We start from the raw sequence: 17,770 nt of genomic DNA, 5'->3' as shown, positions 1-17,770 counted from the left end.
TTGATGATCTCTTGAGGTCTCTTCCAACCCCTGCAATTCTGTGATTCTCTGATATTACTAATAAAAACTCTCCATTTTTTTCTATAAACTCTTTGAAATATTTCCCTTTGAAGTGAAATGCTGTGCATCATTATACCTCTTGTTTACTTGAGGTTCAGTTTCAGTGTACTGTTTTTTACCATTTAACAATTTTTCAAGTACTAGGTTATTCTTAATGTTACAGAAAAATTAGAGTTGTTTTTTATGTATTTTTTCTGACACTGAGTTTGTTATTTGGTGTTGCACATAGAATTCTGGACCAACCAGATAAAGATGTGATCCTAGCAGTGATGGATTTCCGTACTGCTGTTTTTGGGTATCCCTTTCCAGAGAAGACTGGGAGCCTCCTACTCATGGCGGTGGTATCATGCCATTCCTTCAGAATAAGATTCATAAAGTTAAGCCAGCAAGAGATCCGCAATGAAACTGAGTATCTGTATCCTGTGTACTTGTAGTAGACCATTTCTAGCAACACTAAGGTATTATCAGTCCTGGGTCTCGGTATGAATCAAGCATACGCCAGGTCTACTTTCTTAACTTTTTGAACATTAACGTGTTTTAGATAGCTTCTGAATGAGCTTGTTCGGAAAGGAGAAATTTGATATGCTTTTTGGTTGGCTAGAAACATGAAGGATTGCAAAGAGTTAACCTTAGCTGACTTCCTCATTAGTCAGACCAGTTTGGGCTTGAAAGATAAAAAAAAAGGTTTTTTTGAAAGCCATGTTTGTTATTGCTGTAGAAGAGGCCTGTTTCATGAATCAGTGAAAGCGTGAAAACATACAGAAGATGTTTTAGGCTGATGATTTCTAAGTTTCTTCGTGGTAGCATTTACCTCACTGTGAAGTGTAAACTAAAGGGAAGTCTTATGGAATTATCTTTGGAGAACCTCAGTTGGTCCAGAATCTATTATCCTGCTTGCATTCACATCTTTTGTTTGTACTGACTGCAGTTCCTCCAAGAAATAAACTGTGTTGATGGTAAATAATAATTGAGGGTCCGATTTCTCATTATGCCTCCAAATTCAAATTAAAGGAACATTAAATTAACAAGGAAATTTCACATTTAAGAATAACTGTGCATCCCTAGTTCAGCTGTTGTCTGTTCATGTTAGTCTCTTGATAGCAATGCATCCTATTTTTACTTTAGAATTCCAGGCTTATACAGTGCAAAGTGTGTCCTCCTCCAGAACCAGTGTCAGTGTTACAACGTGCAAAATGTTGTGCTCAGAGTGGCTGCAGAAGTTGAATGAGGCAGAATGTTGCAGAAAGAGAAAGAGAGATCAAGTAAGTAAGAAAATGTCTTGCAAAAATTAATTTTAGTCCTATCCTCCTTCTGCCTGGAAAGTTACTTTACTTAGCACATCTTCAGATTTGGTGAGGAATTACAGGTTTTTATTTTCAGGGTGTTCTGACATTTTTGGGCTTAGACTTAAAGAACGCTGAGCAGTAAGACTTCAGCTGGGGTCTGTGGTTGTACTATGTAAAATATTATTAAAAAGAGGCTGTGTATGAAACAAATGTACTTCCAGAATTAATATTTCATCTGCTTTGGCATTCTTTCATAAAAAGAGGAAATAATAGTAGTAATTCTTACTTACAGAAGGGATCTAAAGATGAATTCATTACCTTTTGTGAAGTGTTGAGGGTCTATCATGGAAAAATTTAGTAGGAGGAACTCATAATAGTTCAGTGTTTAAATTGTGCACATATTAAATATAGGCTGGGGAGAAACCAATGTGACAACTACTGAGTCACTTATGTGAATGTAATCGATGCCTCAAACTTTTCTGATCACGTCCTGAAGCATTTACAACAAGATTAAACACCGAAATGCAACCTGTGTCTTTTGCGTGTGCTTTGCTTTTACAGATGCTTGGCTTAGCACGTTTGAGCTCATATTTAAGCACAGTGTGACTTTAATATAGCACTAGTACTGAAATCAATCTGTGAACTGATAAGGTCACACAAAGGATTTGTAATCTTAAGTAAATAAGTAATTACTGTATCATTGGATGGGAAGTAAACCTATAAGCTTTTTCCTATTTGTAGTTAGGTAAGACCATTTTGTAGGGCTTGTTGATCATCAGGTTGCCAGAAGATGAGCAGAAAGAAGCAAAGCAACTGATTAACAGCTGGTTGCATCTGGTCACAGCCAGGAACGTATCGCAATAGAATAAACAATTCGGTTTTCAACAGCTGCATTTGCAGTTACAGTCTACTGAATCAAGTAACTGCAGCTTGCCAAATATAATTTGTGAGCTAGAAACATAAATTATCTTTAGAAACATTTAGAAGTAAAGAGAATGCTCTTTATCCTACCATCTTCTCCCTCTCAGTGATACAGTTATTTTTAATTCCCTTCTTTGTTTTAAACATATACAACATACTTAAGCATTTCAATTCTTCACTGTGTTTTGTACCTGGATGTACATGTTTCTGTTTCAGTATCTAAAGATTCTGTGCTCTTCTTTTCCATTTCTGGGAATGCATTGTGAGCTGTTAGATATTTCCTGATATCCACCAAGGACCTTTCTGTAGGCTTGTATTGAAATCTGGTGACTTTTGATAAAAGTCACCAGCTACAGTATGGATGGATAACAGTAGAACACTTTATTGAAGAACAAATTAGATTTAAAATGTAGTTTCTTAATGAATTGCTTGAATGTGCTACTGAAAGCCAGCCAGAGACCTGGAGATGGTCATACAGTTGGATGCCCTGTCCCTGAAATATTAAAGGTCAGGCTGAGACAGGGCTCTGAGCAGCCTGATCTAGCTGTAGGTGTCCCTGTTCATTTCAGGGGAGTTGGACTAGATGATCTCCTAGGATCCCTTCCAACTCAAACAGTTCTGTGATTCTAATAGTGTACATGAATAGATGTGCATGTGTATGGCTGTGCCCTAAGGCCTGTTAATGAGCGGCAAGATATCAGTTGGAGTGCAAAACCAGCCCACTGGAGGAGAAATGGCCAGTTTTTCTTAGGAGCTGTGAATATTCAGAACAACCTATGCCCAGCCTTGTCTCCTGGTCCTGACTTCTGATTGCACTTACTGACTGGATTCTGGACCTCTGCTGTAGTTTGCCCTGTCTGTCATCATGTCTCTGGCCCTATCACCTACTGTTCTTTCCTGGATAGACCCCAGACGTGACTTCACCTTGTCTGGGACTGCTGGTGGGTCCTGTTGCTGTCTCCAGGCTGGTCCTGCTGCAATACTGCAGGACTGTGTCCTGGTCAGGAAGGTTACTGCCCCATCTGTGGTGTGGCACCCTCAGCTCCTGGGTCACCTCCCTCTTGGACCAGTTCTGCTCTTGCTGTTGACAGGCCTGTAGAATTGGTCAGCTTGATTCATAGTATTTGTCTTATATTTCAAACTATAAGTAGCATGTAGATACATTACAGGCACTAAAGACTGAGTTAATTGATGCTAATTTTCATTATTGTCAAAGGTTCTGGAAGCCCTAGATGTAGCCCACAGCCTGACCAAAGCAGGTTTTGTACAACAGAATGAAAAGAGTAACAATATTCTAGCCAACTTGAAATATAAATATGAATGAAAGACAGGAGAGCCCTAATGGCAAATGATCAATGGACTGAGAGCTCACAGAGCAACGTAATTCCAAGGTGACATCTGAGGTGGTCTGTATACCCTGGGAAAGCATGAATTTTTAGCAAGGTGTAATGTTCCAGAATATGATTCTGCTTAGTTTAGTGCTCCCATAAAACACCGCAGCTCAAACTGAATTTGCAGAATTTATTATAAAAACAGGCCAAAGTTGCTGAAGAATTGCCTCAGTGCTTACAGATAAATCAGCCTGTGCATGTTACCTACCTGTCTTGGAAAACAGGTAGAAAACCTTGGAAAACCTTAAGACCACGTATATAACAGATTTCTAAACTAGGACATATTAATTTTAGGTAAGATTTTAGAAGATAAAAAAGCCTTTCAAGTTATCTTTTTATCTACATACCACTGTGACTGCAGTTGCTCTTATGTGGTACTTTTACCAGCATTACACAGAGAGTTATTTCCAAAGTAGATAGACAGCAGACAGAAAAGTTTGTCTAAGTTATCAAAGAGCCTTAAAAATACCTTCAACCTGTTCTTATCTCTTGGGTAAACTGTCTAATTATACATTTACTTGTGAGACTAAAAGACTTCAAAATTATTTCTATTATTTGCATAACAAATCCATTTTTTATGGATTCTTGTTCAGTGTTCCAGGACATTTTATTCACTTCCCCCCCACCTCATTAAATGAAAAAACATTTGGGATCTGATTTCATCATTGTTTACTTCACCTATTGTTTTTATAGTTGCCATTTTGTCTTCATAAGGGCAAGAAGAGTGAGCCTGTAAATCTATAGACAAATCTCACATGCTTAAATAATGCAGGCCTTGTAATAACCTTTTCTACTTCAAATTCATGTGGAGCAATATAACTTTAAAAAAAAAATTTCAATGGGAAACAGGAAACCTATTGGTACAAGTTTTAGGTCCTCAAGCAGTAACGCATGAATGTATCCCCTTCATTAGAACACACAGAGCTTTGTGACATTTTGTTTACTCATTCATCTCAACTTTCGTGTGTAAAAAGTGTCACGAGACAGACAGGTGAGCAGTGATTTCCTAACTAAGACTGTCAGGTGGACAGTTAGATGTATTTTATTAAAATCAATAACTGAGAATAATCTATTTAACTTTAAACTCACTTGTATGAATGTATGGCTTTGGTTCCTGAAGGCACCTGAAAAGTGAATCTAGCTACAGAAATAGTATATCTTCACCCATTCCATCTTCATTGTTAACCTAAAGCTAATACTGAGATGATACAATTGACATTACAAGCAGAAATCTGTCACAGATGTTTTTTTGGCTTTACACAGTCACAGGGTCAACACATCTAAGGTGGACACAGAAGTTCCGTTGTACTGGTGGGATAAATGGCTTCTGCTAGAACCAAGGCTATAGCTCGGCTGAGGTGGTCAGTGTTTATGGGAACTCTGTGTTAAAATATGAAGCAGCCTTAGAATACAGATGTAGATTAAATGTCTGAAGAAGCCTGAAATCTCAACAGTCCATGTAGAGCTCTGTTCAGCCCCAAATCAAAGAATCGGGGCTGACTTGAAATACAAGGAACATAAACAGGAGGGAAAAAGAAAAAGGTGGGAAGGGACAAAAGAAACTTCTGTTTCACTTTTAATACCCTCAATAACTAGTGTAAAGTATCCGAAATGCATTAGGGGTTCAGTCTAGTACCCCTGCAAAGGGAATGAGGCCAAGTGTCTGCTCTGATCTGCATGACTGCTCCTTATGACTGACAACAGATTGGACCCTAGGTTTTGGATATCAGCCCATGATTACTATCAAAATAGGTCACAGAAGTAGTTGCTTACTTTAAAATAAATGTATTAATTTTTTTAGCATTCTCAAAATGAAAGAGTGAGGAATGAATGGATCATTTTATTCCAGGAGATCTACGTAACAGTAGTGCCCTGTGAGCATGGACTTCAGGTCAGCTAAAGCAGAAGAGGGAAGAGAGGACAGTGCTCACATCTTGAAGCAATATTTAAGTGCAGTTTTAGACATAAATTGTCAGAGATGAAACTTATACATTTTTACTATGTGCTAATGATATTTCTTGGTGTCAGTAACTCATCTACACGTGTAAGATAAATAAATGGTAGAGTTTTATCCTGTGAGTAAATACACTGATTGGATTATTCACAAGATAAAGTCCAACTATTTGTGAGAGGCATGGCACAGTCATAAATATTTAAATACACAACTGTTTGGTCTTCCAAGAAGCAAAGCAACACAGGAGACATTTCTAGAGCCATAGCACTTTAACGATAATAAAATCTAATCTCATTACCATCGTGTGACAACTTCAGATGTCAAGCACTGTGGCTTTTAAAGAGCCACAGCCTTCCAAAGAAGAAATAGTATTATTAGAAAATCTTTTTCCTGTTTCCATTACCCTGTTGACCACTGAAATCTCTGTCTCAGCACTGAATCTGATCCTGATCCAAACACAGAAGGGTCAAGATTTTTACATGCCAACCATCTGTTTGCTCTTTAAAGGAATGCTGATCAGCCTCCTAATGTCACTGCCAGTGACAGGTAGAGGAATGTGAAGAATGCTTAGAAAAAATCCATAAAATGTAACTCTTGTTTTCTTATCTCTTCTGTCACAACAAGAAGAGGATACCTCGCATCACCCTGGTAATTGTCTTTCTGGCAAATTGCTTCTTTAGCATTTCCTGCTGTGGATAGGACAAGTAGCCATTATTCCTTTAGCCTCTGCATCTCCTTATCTCATTGAATAAACGTAGTATGGCCACAAATACCTTTTAAACATATGAAGTAAAATTTGCCACACAGTGTCTTTGTTGCAATTATAAAAATAATTTTATTTTGTTTTTTTAGCCACCACTGTTGGTTTCTGTTTTTGAAAGTGGTAATAAAACAGAACAGCAGACACATGAAAGTATAAGATGAATCTGAGTAGCATCTTGGTAGCATTCTGAATAGTAATAGAAAACAATTTAAGGTCTTTTTTTTTTTTCCTTACTCCAGGAAGAGCCCAAATCACAGCTTTGCATGTCATCTTGTATTATTTGTGGTATATTTTGTGTTTTATTTAGTCTGTGATGACCTTGAACTGTAATATCATCTTTCAATTCCAATACAGCACTTCAACTTGTTTTAAACAAAAAAATTATAAGAAGTCTGAAGCCAGTCTGAAAAAAAAAAAAAAAAAAAAAAGGCTCAGTTGCCTTATCTGCAAGTTTGGGATTAGAACTGTTAGCTCCTAAATGGATACTCCTTCAAATAGCAATGAAGCATTGCAGTAAGCGCTGTGGAAGCTGCCATGACGGCACGGAGAAGCCAGGTGATCCCATTGTGTGCAGTGCAGTGCTGTGCAACGAGCACAGCAGCTCTGCTGGCTGCTCCTGGGGAAGGTGCACATGTATCACACTGGTGGACACAGCATATGCTCTCTGCGAACCAGCAGACCTGAACAAGAGAGTTAACGCTGAAGAAAAAAAACAAGAAGGGATGTGTGAGCTTTCAGCTAATGTATGTTGGCACGGTGCCATGAAGCTATGCTGGTTTATTAAATGTAAGAGCTGCTCCTTATGTGTAAATTAGGACTGCCACCTGGCTGGTTTCCAGCTGTCTTGCCTGGTTTTATTCCGAACTTGCTGGCTGCTGTTGGAGCTACTGTACAAATTGGTCTGGACATTCTCAGTGGAGATTTTTTGGAAGGTGGCCTTTTCTGTTTCAAAGATGACTGCCTTTTACCTGTGTTTTGAAAACAATGTGCCACTGAAGTCGTACAGGTGAAACTTAAATGATAGCTTAAAAAAAATACAAATAGATCACTTGAAAAAAAAAAAAGTAGTAAAACCAGGTTAACTTCATCTAAATGAAATAATGATGAAAAGGCATGCATTATTTGTTTCCTTTTATGGCCTTACTAAGCTATAAAAGTTTTGTAGATACCAAGTTATATTAGAAACATATTCTGACACTGCATCGTAGACCAACAGAAGCTGGTAGATAGAAGTTTCCTTTTCTAAGAACTTTATAAATATATTTCCTCATAATTTCCTTGTTGGTTTTGATTTTCTTTGTGGCTCTAGAGATACGCTAATTGACAAATCTGTGCTGAATACAGTTACTAATAAGGAATATTTTCTGTGTAATTCCAGGCCAGTCAATATTCTTTCTTCTGCAGTGGCCAGCTTGAACTCAGACAGACAAGATTGAAAGTACAAGTACTGGATGTTTAAGTTAATTTCATATTCAAAGTTTCTGAAGAATTATTTTATGATCACACCGAATTGCCATTTTTAAACCAGGAGTGACACTTCTAAAATTCAGATGGGTTCCCAAATTTCTCCTCATAATTAAAAGGCAGTGTTTGTATGACGACAGTGTGTAGTCATGATGTGTGACTGCACTATACAATGTCATAGAATCACAGAATGTCCCCACTTGGAAGGAACCCATAAGGATCATCAAGTTCAGTGCCTGGAATGTGAAGCCTAATGGAGGTTTGTTTGGTCAATGGATCTCCATGGCTTTATGTTCTTGTGTTTGTGAAGTTGTATGATCTTTCTTCTGGCTTTGAAATAGACTTAACAGCCTCGAAAATACAAAAGCTACAACATATTTGCATCCTCCTGCATAGATGAGAAAAAAGGGTGACCATTAATTTCAAGTAAACCATCAACCCAATTTTTTTCCCACATATAATGGTATCCGGATGTTCTACGTCCACTAGAAACAGCTCACTAGCACCTAATACTTACAATATGTGTATAAACAGAGAGGTCTTGTTTACATGCCAAATGCTTGCACTCACCCTGCTGTCCGGTGTTGGAAATAGAGTTGTGTGGCTGTGAGTGATTCCAATCCTTTGCAGACATTTTTGTTCTGCGTATTGACTAATCAGATCATCATAGGTATTTATAACACAGGGAAAAAAATGGAGATGGGTGGCATGGGCATAATTAAAGGAAAATATGAGTGCTTTTTTCCAGATTGGATTAGTTCTTGGACCTAAGCATTGTATCATCATTAAAAAAGCCTCCCAAGCAGAAAAATGCTGTTTTGTGCTTCTCATAACATGAAGTAATCTGCTGTGATCAGATGTTCGACACATCATAATATAGTGCTCTCTATCCAGTAATCTTGGAACAAAATGCAGAGGAAATGTGATGAGACATGCAGCAAGCTTCCAGGACCAAGACCCTGTGCTCAGACAGACTTTTAAATTAGCAAATGCTTATTATCATCTTATATCCTAGCAATTCATGCAACAAGCATAGAGATGTAGAACTGAAACAGATATACATTGTGAAGATCAGTGCATTCTGAGCACAGTTTTCTAGCAATTCAGATAATGTGAGATCTGTCACCATTACTGTATCTCACACTGATATCTCTGGCTTTTTTTTTTTTTTTTTTTTTTTTTTTTTTTTTTTTTTTGGTGGGAAAAAACATATTAAAGATGCTGAAGTCTCTAAAACAACTTTGCCTGCAGGGGCACCAACAGTTCACGATCTGGAATGTATCAGCACCCCCTCCCAACAACTGGAGATGTAAAATTTTGCAATATTAAGACCATCAGAAAGCGTAAGTTCCCTTGCAAGTATCTGCTTTGTGTTTATGCATGTTAAAATTATCTAGTGAGATAATTGCAGATAATGGATTTTAAATGTTCTGTAACTTGAACACTCATATACATGAAGTTTTATTCTTCCATTTCTGAAACTCATGCAATCTTGCTGACTTTTGTTGATTAGAAACACTTAACTGCTGGCAGAGCCAGCTTTGCTGGCACCTCATATCAGATTCCTGAAAACATTTTCAGGACTATTTCAGATACCAGAGAAATCTCAACATTCACACAGCATGGAGATCTATCTCCTTGCTTGTTATTCAGCAATGATCTAGGGTTTGTTTTCTTTTGTTTTCCTATAACCAAAATGCTTTTTAACAACTTTCTCACAGCTCCAAGAAGCTGAAAGAGCTTGGTCACAGCAGCAGCGCTCACAACCCAAGAAAGGGAGCCACACACTAAGCTATAACCCTGGTCTATTTCCCATTTAGGAAAAGGTCAAAGTACATGCTAACCAAAACAAAGGCAAAAAGAACTATTGTTTTCTGCTTACCTGGCATATTTCTTAAGCATGAAAGAGCAGTGTAATTCCTGTCTATTCCCATTAGATGCACATATTGCTATTCAGATACCATGTATGCAATCTAATTGTGTAATGAACATGTCTTAGGGCCCCTATTTACGTAGGTAATAATTACCTTTGAAGGTCTTTACCTCCATAGATCAGCTAGTTCTTGTTTCTTGCTTCAAACCATCACTCTATCACCTAACACCTCTGTGCTTTTCTTGTCTGACAGTGGACTATCTCAAGATTTTTAATATTTAGCAAGTATAGTGAAAGGCTACTATAGTTTTGGAAAGAGAACACGTACATGGAGGGGGCAGAAAACTTTGCCTGTGCAATAGAAGTTTTTAGTTTGTAGCACTGGATGATCTTCCAGTGGCAGAGAGCTGTAAAAACAAGATTCTCTGGGAGTCACAACCAGGGGGTCACAACTTCTCATGAGAATACAAATGCTGTGTAGAGTCAAACTGAAGGAGGTATGACCAAAATAAATAAATGTGATAAGGAAAATGAGACAAACTGTTGTGTATTAATGCTAGTTGGATAAAAAAACACTAAGAATTGGAAACAAAAATGGTAAAGCTCTTGAACATGACCGAAGTGTTAATGATTAAAATGCAGAATTGTTCAGTATATACTTCCTTCCTAAATTTGGAGAAAAAATTAAATTCAATTTAATTGTCAGTTGAGAATCATGTTGTTCAAGTGTATATTTTCCCATATATGAAGATATTCAAGGCCTGTCTGGATGCCTACCTATTCAACCTATTGTAGGTTACCTGCTTTAGCAGAGGGGTTGGACTCAATGGACTTGAGGTCCCTTCCAACCCCTGTGAGTCTGTATATTTCTGCATTATATCCCACAGTTTTCAACGTTTTCATCAGTGTCTTGAAAGCTCACAAAATCAGATAAGATTTCTGTCTAATAAAATAAAGGGTGCCTTGGAAAATACTGAGGTGAATAGTACAGTCATGCAAACCAGTAGAAACTGCTTAGGAGGCTGCCCCATGATCCCTCTGTGTCTCATCTTGGGTAATCTCATCGATTTAGAGAACAGCTTTATGTTCTAATGTCTTCCAAGTTCTCTGCCTTCACAAATGCACCAGTCTGCTGGCATGATTTCATGGCTATAAAAAGACAGCTAGCTACTACTACTATTTTTGAGGCCAACTGGCATGGTCTGGCCACTTCCATAATGTTACATTTTCCTTCCCTTTCAAACAGGATGGTGTCATCTAAAGTGCCCTGTAGGAGTGGTCCCCAACCTCTGCTAGTTCCCAGACTATTTTCTAGAGTAGTACTAAGGTCAGAAACCTGGCAAGGGAAAACTGAAATCCTGCCTTCTCTGCGTCTCTCTGACGTCTTTTAACATACCCGTGACTGACAGATCAAATTCAATGTAGATGAAGCAAAACATGTATTTCCCTGCCCATCAAAACCACGTCTAGCAGATATGTCCTCAGAGGTAGTGCTTTTCCTAATCTCTACCAGTTTTGCTAGTCATGTAGAATGATAATCTGAACATCTCCCTCAACTCTAATCTCTCTCTCAAGCCTTGTATCCTGTCTTGATCCATCAATAATCCTCCTCAGTTTACACTCACAGTATGAATATTAACAAAATAAATCATGAGCAGTAAGAATAAAGTTATCTGAAATCAGAGAATGGGGAAGGTATTGAGAGCACAGGGAAAGCCATATCACAGAAAGCATGAAACAGATTTATGGACCATAGTTAACATGAACTTTTAGAAGGATATGTGGGTAGATAACCAGGGACTACAGACAGGAAATTGATTTTGCCTCTGCAAATGATCCAGATCTGCAGATGCAATGACCCTCCAATTTCTTTTCCCCATGAGAAAAAAAAACTAAGTAGATATAATTTTGATGTTCACAGTTTTGAAAGAGATGAGGAACAATTGGAAGTGGTATAGAAAATAATTGTAAAAATATTCAAGGACTGAAGAGAATACCATAAAACAGTCTGTTTATCAAAGCTGACTGGATAAAAGCAAGTAAATGCCTTCATGTTACTTGATACTGAATGAAAAGAGCACTTACCCTTGACAGCAGCTAGGAGGTGAATAAGAAGACTTGTTCCAACCTGAGAAAAATGTTAAAATGGCAAAGAATGTTAAGATATTTGCTTCTTTCCTGTTTAACTATTACTGCTTTGTATACACTAGAATATTTTTTCACTCAGAATACTTAGTGCCATATCTGGATAGGCAAGCAGACAGGCAGCAATACTTTTAATACTAAAACAGTCATTCAAACACAAAATTAGTGCATAAATACAGAACACTCTTAGCTTCTACATGTTGATGATTTGTTGATAGTAGTGCCCAAATAACTAGTATAACTTTAATCTGCTACAGTCTTTACCTGCAGCTTGTGTCTACTATTTGTTAATCCTTCCAGGTGTCTAAAAATGTATGTAAAACACATGGAAAGTATGTGCTATGTGGAAAGATTGCTGAAGATCTGGAATGTAAAGCCCTTAAGCCAATTCCTTTGTATTGTATCTCCATTTAATGTAACTGAAGTGAATAACATTTCACCAGTGATGAATCTGGCTCAAGCTGTTTATTTGCAAAACAATATGGAGAAGGGAGAAAACAGCTCTTTTTACCTGACGGTATTTCCTGTAGCTGTATATTAAATATCACTGTACACCATAAAGAAAACTTCCTCACTGATTCAGTGAGACCATACAGTACAGTGCAATCTGAGCAGATACTACAAAAAGGAAAGATTATTCATTTATTTACTTAAGTATGAGATTTTTTTCTTTGCCAAGGGTCCTCCATCATGTAACAAGTGCAGTATTAACACCTATTGGATAGCATCGCATAAATATCTCTCCATCAGGCAGATAATCCACAGTAATTTTTACTGCATAGCTATTTTCCTTTTTTCCCCCCATTTTAATTCTCCCTCAATTTTATCCATTGCCACTGATTTTGTCCTTTGTTCCACCTGTTCAGGTCTTTGAGAGATAAATATCACCTACTTCCTTGCTGAGGATAGATGAAGGGTTCTGTGCAGGATTCTAGAAACATCCCTTAAGTGTCTAGAGATAAGGAAGATGAAGCATGACTTTTGCTTTCTAGTAAGAACATATATTGCATGTACAGAGTGGAAGAATGAAGGGAGATGTAAACTTGGATGCAGTCTACTGAAGTCAATTAATTCCATGGGGCCACTAGCTTACTCTTTGAAAAGTGGCTCCATTGATTCACCTCATGATGAGCATCTTTCCCTGCATATTTTTGTGAGTACTGAATAAAGACTTGAGTTCTAGAAGTGAGTATCAGAACTCTAATTCACAATCAGCATTGTAAAAACCTTTGTCCTTTTCACATTGGCTGGCAGTAGCAAGCACAAATGTGTTTATTGAAACCTTTTCCAGGGCACTGTAATTGTCCTTATTTAGGCAGCCTTAAAAAGGGAGTGATATATAATTCATGGCAATCCTTAAAAACTGGCTGACCAAGGCTCGTGACAAATGCTTACAAATGAGGACTAAAACCTGAGTTGTCAGAGAGATAATTAGTTTATTCCAGCACACTGAAAGGCAGTGGCTGTGATGATGATGGGTGCCATATGATGAGTAAGGAGTCACATTACAACACAAGCACACGCTCGCTCTTCTATTCCCTTCTCCTTCAACGTAGACCTTATTTAGCCAGCTATAATACTGCTTTTCAGAAGAAAAAAAGAAAAAAAGAAAAGAAAAGAAAAAAAAAGTTGTTTTAACTGTGTTATTTTCTGGATCTTTTCAAATGGTGATTGACAGTCCCCATTTGGCTACAGCAGCATCTGAGACCACAGATGTCAAAGAGAAATATTTGCAAATTCTGTTCCCTCTCTTAAGGCAATTATTTTTAGTTTCTGACGAGCAGGCAACTATACCCAGATATTCAGAAACAGATTCATAATGCAAAGGCTGACAGTAAATTGGCCATATTACAAAACAAATTGTACCCTCTGTCAGTAGGTTCCATACTTGGGATTTTGTCTCTACCAGTGTTGCTGGACACACCATGAGAAGATTGCCACTGGGTCATTTCCCCATCATTTTTATACAGTTAGGGCAACTGTGAAGGGAGAGCAGGGGGGTGAAATGAGGTAGTTCTTCTGCTGGAGTATAATGAAGAGCATGAAATAATGTGTTGCTACTCAGGAATGTACCCAGACAGAGGCAGCAAGTAGGCTGAAACTATCATTACTCTAAATAACCTGTAACTGGAGACATGAATTTAAAGTCAAGTAGCTCAAATTGCAATTTTTTTTTTTGCAGTCAGTCTATGAGAATAAAATACTGAAGATGAGATGTATGATGGCTAGCTGTCTTCTTACCATGTGCCTGATCCACAAATAACAGAAGAATGAAGACAACTGAAAAAAAGTACAGTTCTGATCAGAACAGCATTGTGTTGTTGAATGTCAGCTGACTGTCAAATAGTCTTTCTCTTCTTGTTCCTTATTACCTTCAATTCATGTAGGTTTCTAAATTTCTGTTCTATATTTTTACTTCCTATTGTGCTTTCCAAGTCTTCTGCAATTAAGCGGTCACACAAACAGATACTACTGATTTTCTTATGTCAAGCACTGAGATTCATAATCCACTGTACAGAGAGCAGAAAGTTAAACAAAGTATAGGAAAAATATTTTGATCTATTCAAAAATGTTTCCAAGGAGAACATTTTTTCATAAGTACTTAGCTTGTAGATGCAATAATTCCTCTTTGGAACAAAACTAACAATGCTAGATTATGAATAGTAGAGCACTGGCAGCTCCATAGTTTTAGTTCCTTGTGCTAAATGAAGCCAAAGCAAGCCTACTGTGATTGATAGAGCTGCCTCTGCAAAGAACAGGTCTAGAGAAAACAGATTTCCACAAATGAAGATGTTAACAGGCAGAAGAGGAACTCAAATGCATCCACTTCAAAATAAATGCCAAGTCACAGAGCAGGAACCGAACTGTGAGTGATGCTAGGGATGGGGCTTATTACCTAAGGAAGTATAACATAATACAGAAAGGTCCAGTGGAAAGCTGAGATGTTTTTCATGAAATAAAGCTTAAAACTTAAAAAACAAACAAACAAACAAACAAAACCTAAGAGTGCAAAAGGATAGAATGAATTGTATCACTTTCCATGCTTTTCTAAGGCTCGGTCCAAGGAAGAAGTATGAATTTTTTCAAAACTCATGCCATGCTTATGTTGTATCTGTGGGATTCCTGCTGATGTCACCATGACACTGAAAGCACACTATCTTCACATAATGCGAATGTCATGATACTTGAAAAATAGTGAGATACGTACCACAGTTAAGAGATCTGCCTTGCAGACAAGTGAAGGCAACTTTGTTCTTGGTCATCAATAAACTTCCCGTCACATGCATCGCTCCCGGCCCCACTGACTGCAGTCCTGGTGAAATTCCTTCTTTCATGATTGGTGAAGTGCCTGTAGCTGGATAACAGAGGTTGGTGATTTTCTAAATGTCAGTATTAGCAGAGTGTAAATGACGAGAGTAGACAAGGAGTGTAATGCATGCGTGTAACACTTTGATGTGTGCAGATTAAATATTTTACAAGATGAATCATTTCCTCGTGCGTCAAATACATTTTTTTTCTGTTTGCTTGTTTGGTTTTTTAAAATAGTTGCATTATTACATTTTTTACAATGAAAGCAAAGACATTTTACTTGTAAACTCAGTCACATCTCTTACAGCTCCTTTCACCCTGCTCCTTTCACTTGCTGGCTGGCTGCATGACCAAGTGCTCACACAGCATGATGCGATATGTGATATGATAAGAGCGTACGTGGAAACACACACTTGTAGTTCACAGAGATTCTATCAACGTCCTTTTGCTGTGAGTAGCTTTCATGAAGTAAACCAGCCAAGAGATTTTCCTTGAAAGCTTAATTCGCAGAAATTGGTGTCAGATTCCAGGTTTTATTTCAGTTAAAAGGTATTGTAAAGTGTAGTTATGCCACTGCATGCTCCTTTGGTCACATGCTAACGTGACACTGTGTTGTATCTTTCAGAAAGGGTCCAACAGCACTTCTATGGCAATCCTCTGTGCCGGGAGATGTGCTGAGATCAGTCTGTGATGTTGTGAAAGGTGCCAGCTAAGTGGGGTCATGTGGGTTGGTTTGGGGAAGGAGGTCTCTGAGCAAAAGCAGTAAGGCTGGCATCAGATATTTATGTATCTCTAATAAAAGTCAATGCCTTTTTAATTCAGAAGATGAGTGGATTCAACTAAAGGTTGAGTATTTAATTGCTGAAATGTAAGCCTGGAAAATCTGCAGCTTGGTTAATTCCATAGCAATATACATGGAACTGCCAATAATGACAGCTCGATTACAAATGGCTGTCAGGCAGGGCTTGCTTGCAATACTGAGAGCTGAGTAGGGATAGGTGATTGGCATGAGCTGTATATTCTTAGTAAAGAAATGAGATATCCATATAATACTGTTGTCATCTTTTTAATTGTAAAAGAGGTTTAAATCAGAAACAACCAGATTTTAAAATGATTTCTTTTATTGTATTAATTAATAAATGGCTTTCTAAATTGCTTATTCATAAGAAAATGGATCTGCTTGGTTGACTTTTTCCCTTCATGTCTTCAGATTTGTCTCTAGGGCAAACATCTCTTCAGCTACACACCTGGCCTAGATGATACCTCCCACTTCAAACCCTGCTTGTTGTGACAGTGCCTGGTATGACAATCCCGCAGAGCATGAGATTTGACAAAGCAAATAGTTCAGAAAACATCTATCCCTTCTAAGTCAGACTGCTGTTTGAAAGTAATTTTCCTTCAGTTACATAGGGGAAAGGTATTGTTTGGATTTGTAGGCTTGGAAAATCAGTCTGGTGTGATTTTTTTTTTACCAAGGCTACAAGGCCTACGTTTAGTTGTCATCTTCACTGTTTTACCTGGAGCTAGCTTGCATCTCTGCACTGCTACTCTTGCAGAAGGATGATGGGAAGAGGGATTACTGAATCTGACATTGTAAACATGGAAAAAAAAATATTCCACAGGTACCTGAGTGTGGGAAAAACACGCAGCAGAGTGCTTACACAGCCCTCTGTCACTGAGTTATCCTGTTTTCAGTGGATCTTGTTCTGCTGTCCAGAAGAAAGATACTGGTGGACAACAAGCTGGATATGAGCCAGCAACGTGCCTTTGTAGCCCAGGAAGCCAACTGTATCCTGGGCTGCATGAAAAGAGGTGTGGTCAGCAGGGCAAGGGAACTTTTCCTTTAGGAAACAGGAAACAAGGCCACTTAAGCAGTAAAACTTAAGTGTAACAGCTAGAACAATATCAGTGTGAATCTATGTCATTTTGAATGAAAAAAAAAAAAAAAAGCAGTGCCAAACCAACACATGACACTTAACTGAAAATCAGCCCTCGATTTCTAGTGTTAATTATTTTAAGTCAGCATTGCATTTCATTTCCATAGGAAGGGGATAAGGAAGGTTACAAATCTGTGTCATCTACTGTGAATGAATTCTTATTTCAAAGCTCTCCAGCCCACGGTATTTAAATGATGCCATCACTGAATATTTTTCCCCAGTCAAGAGCTAAGCCCAATGAGACTAGAAGAGCATATGCACATGTTTAGTCCCTAAGAAAGGATATTTATGCTCAGATAGACCTACGGTGCTCAGAAAACTACACAGTCACCACTTAAAAGGTCTTCAGAGCTGGCTCAAAGCAGCAACTTCCCTGGTGACCTGCACATTAAGACGACTTTGAAAGTAGCTCTTGTTAAGCAACAACCGCTCCTCTATTCTCTTTTTCTTCCTATTCATTTTCTTTGTATGATAAAAATTAAAGTACAGAACAAGAAGCAATTCCACAATAGATACTAATAGAATCATAGAACAGTTTGGGTTGGAAGGAACATTTAAGATCACCTAGTTACAACCACCTGCTAAAGGCAGGGACACCTCCCTCTAGACCAGATTGCTCACAGCCCCATTCAGCCTGGCCTTGAAGCTTTCAGTTAGATATTTTGAG

This window comes from Gallus gallus, chromosome 3 (assembly GCF_016699485.2).
Source record: "Gallus gallus isolate bGalGal1 chromosome 3, bGalGal1.mat.broiler.GRCg7b, whole genome shotgun sequence".
Taxonomy (NCBI): domain Eukaryota; kingdom Metazoa; phylum Chordata; class Aves; order Galliformes; family Phasianidae; genus Gallus; species Gallus gallus.
This window is presented reverse-complemented; position numbering follows the sequence as displayed.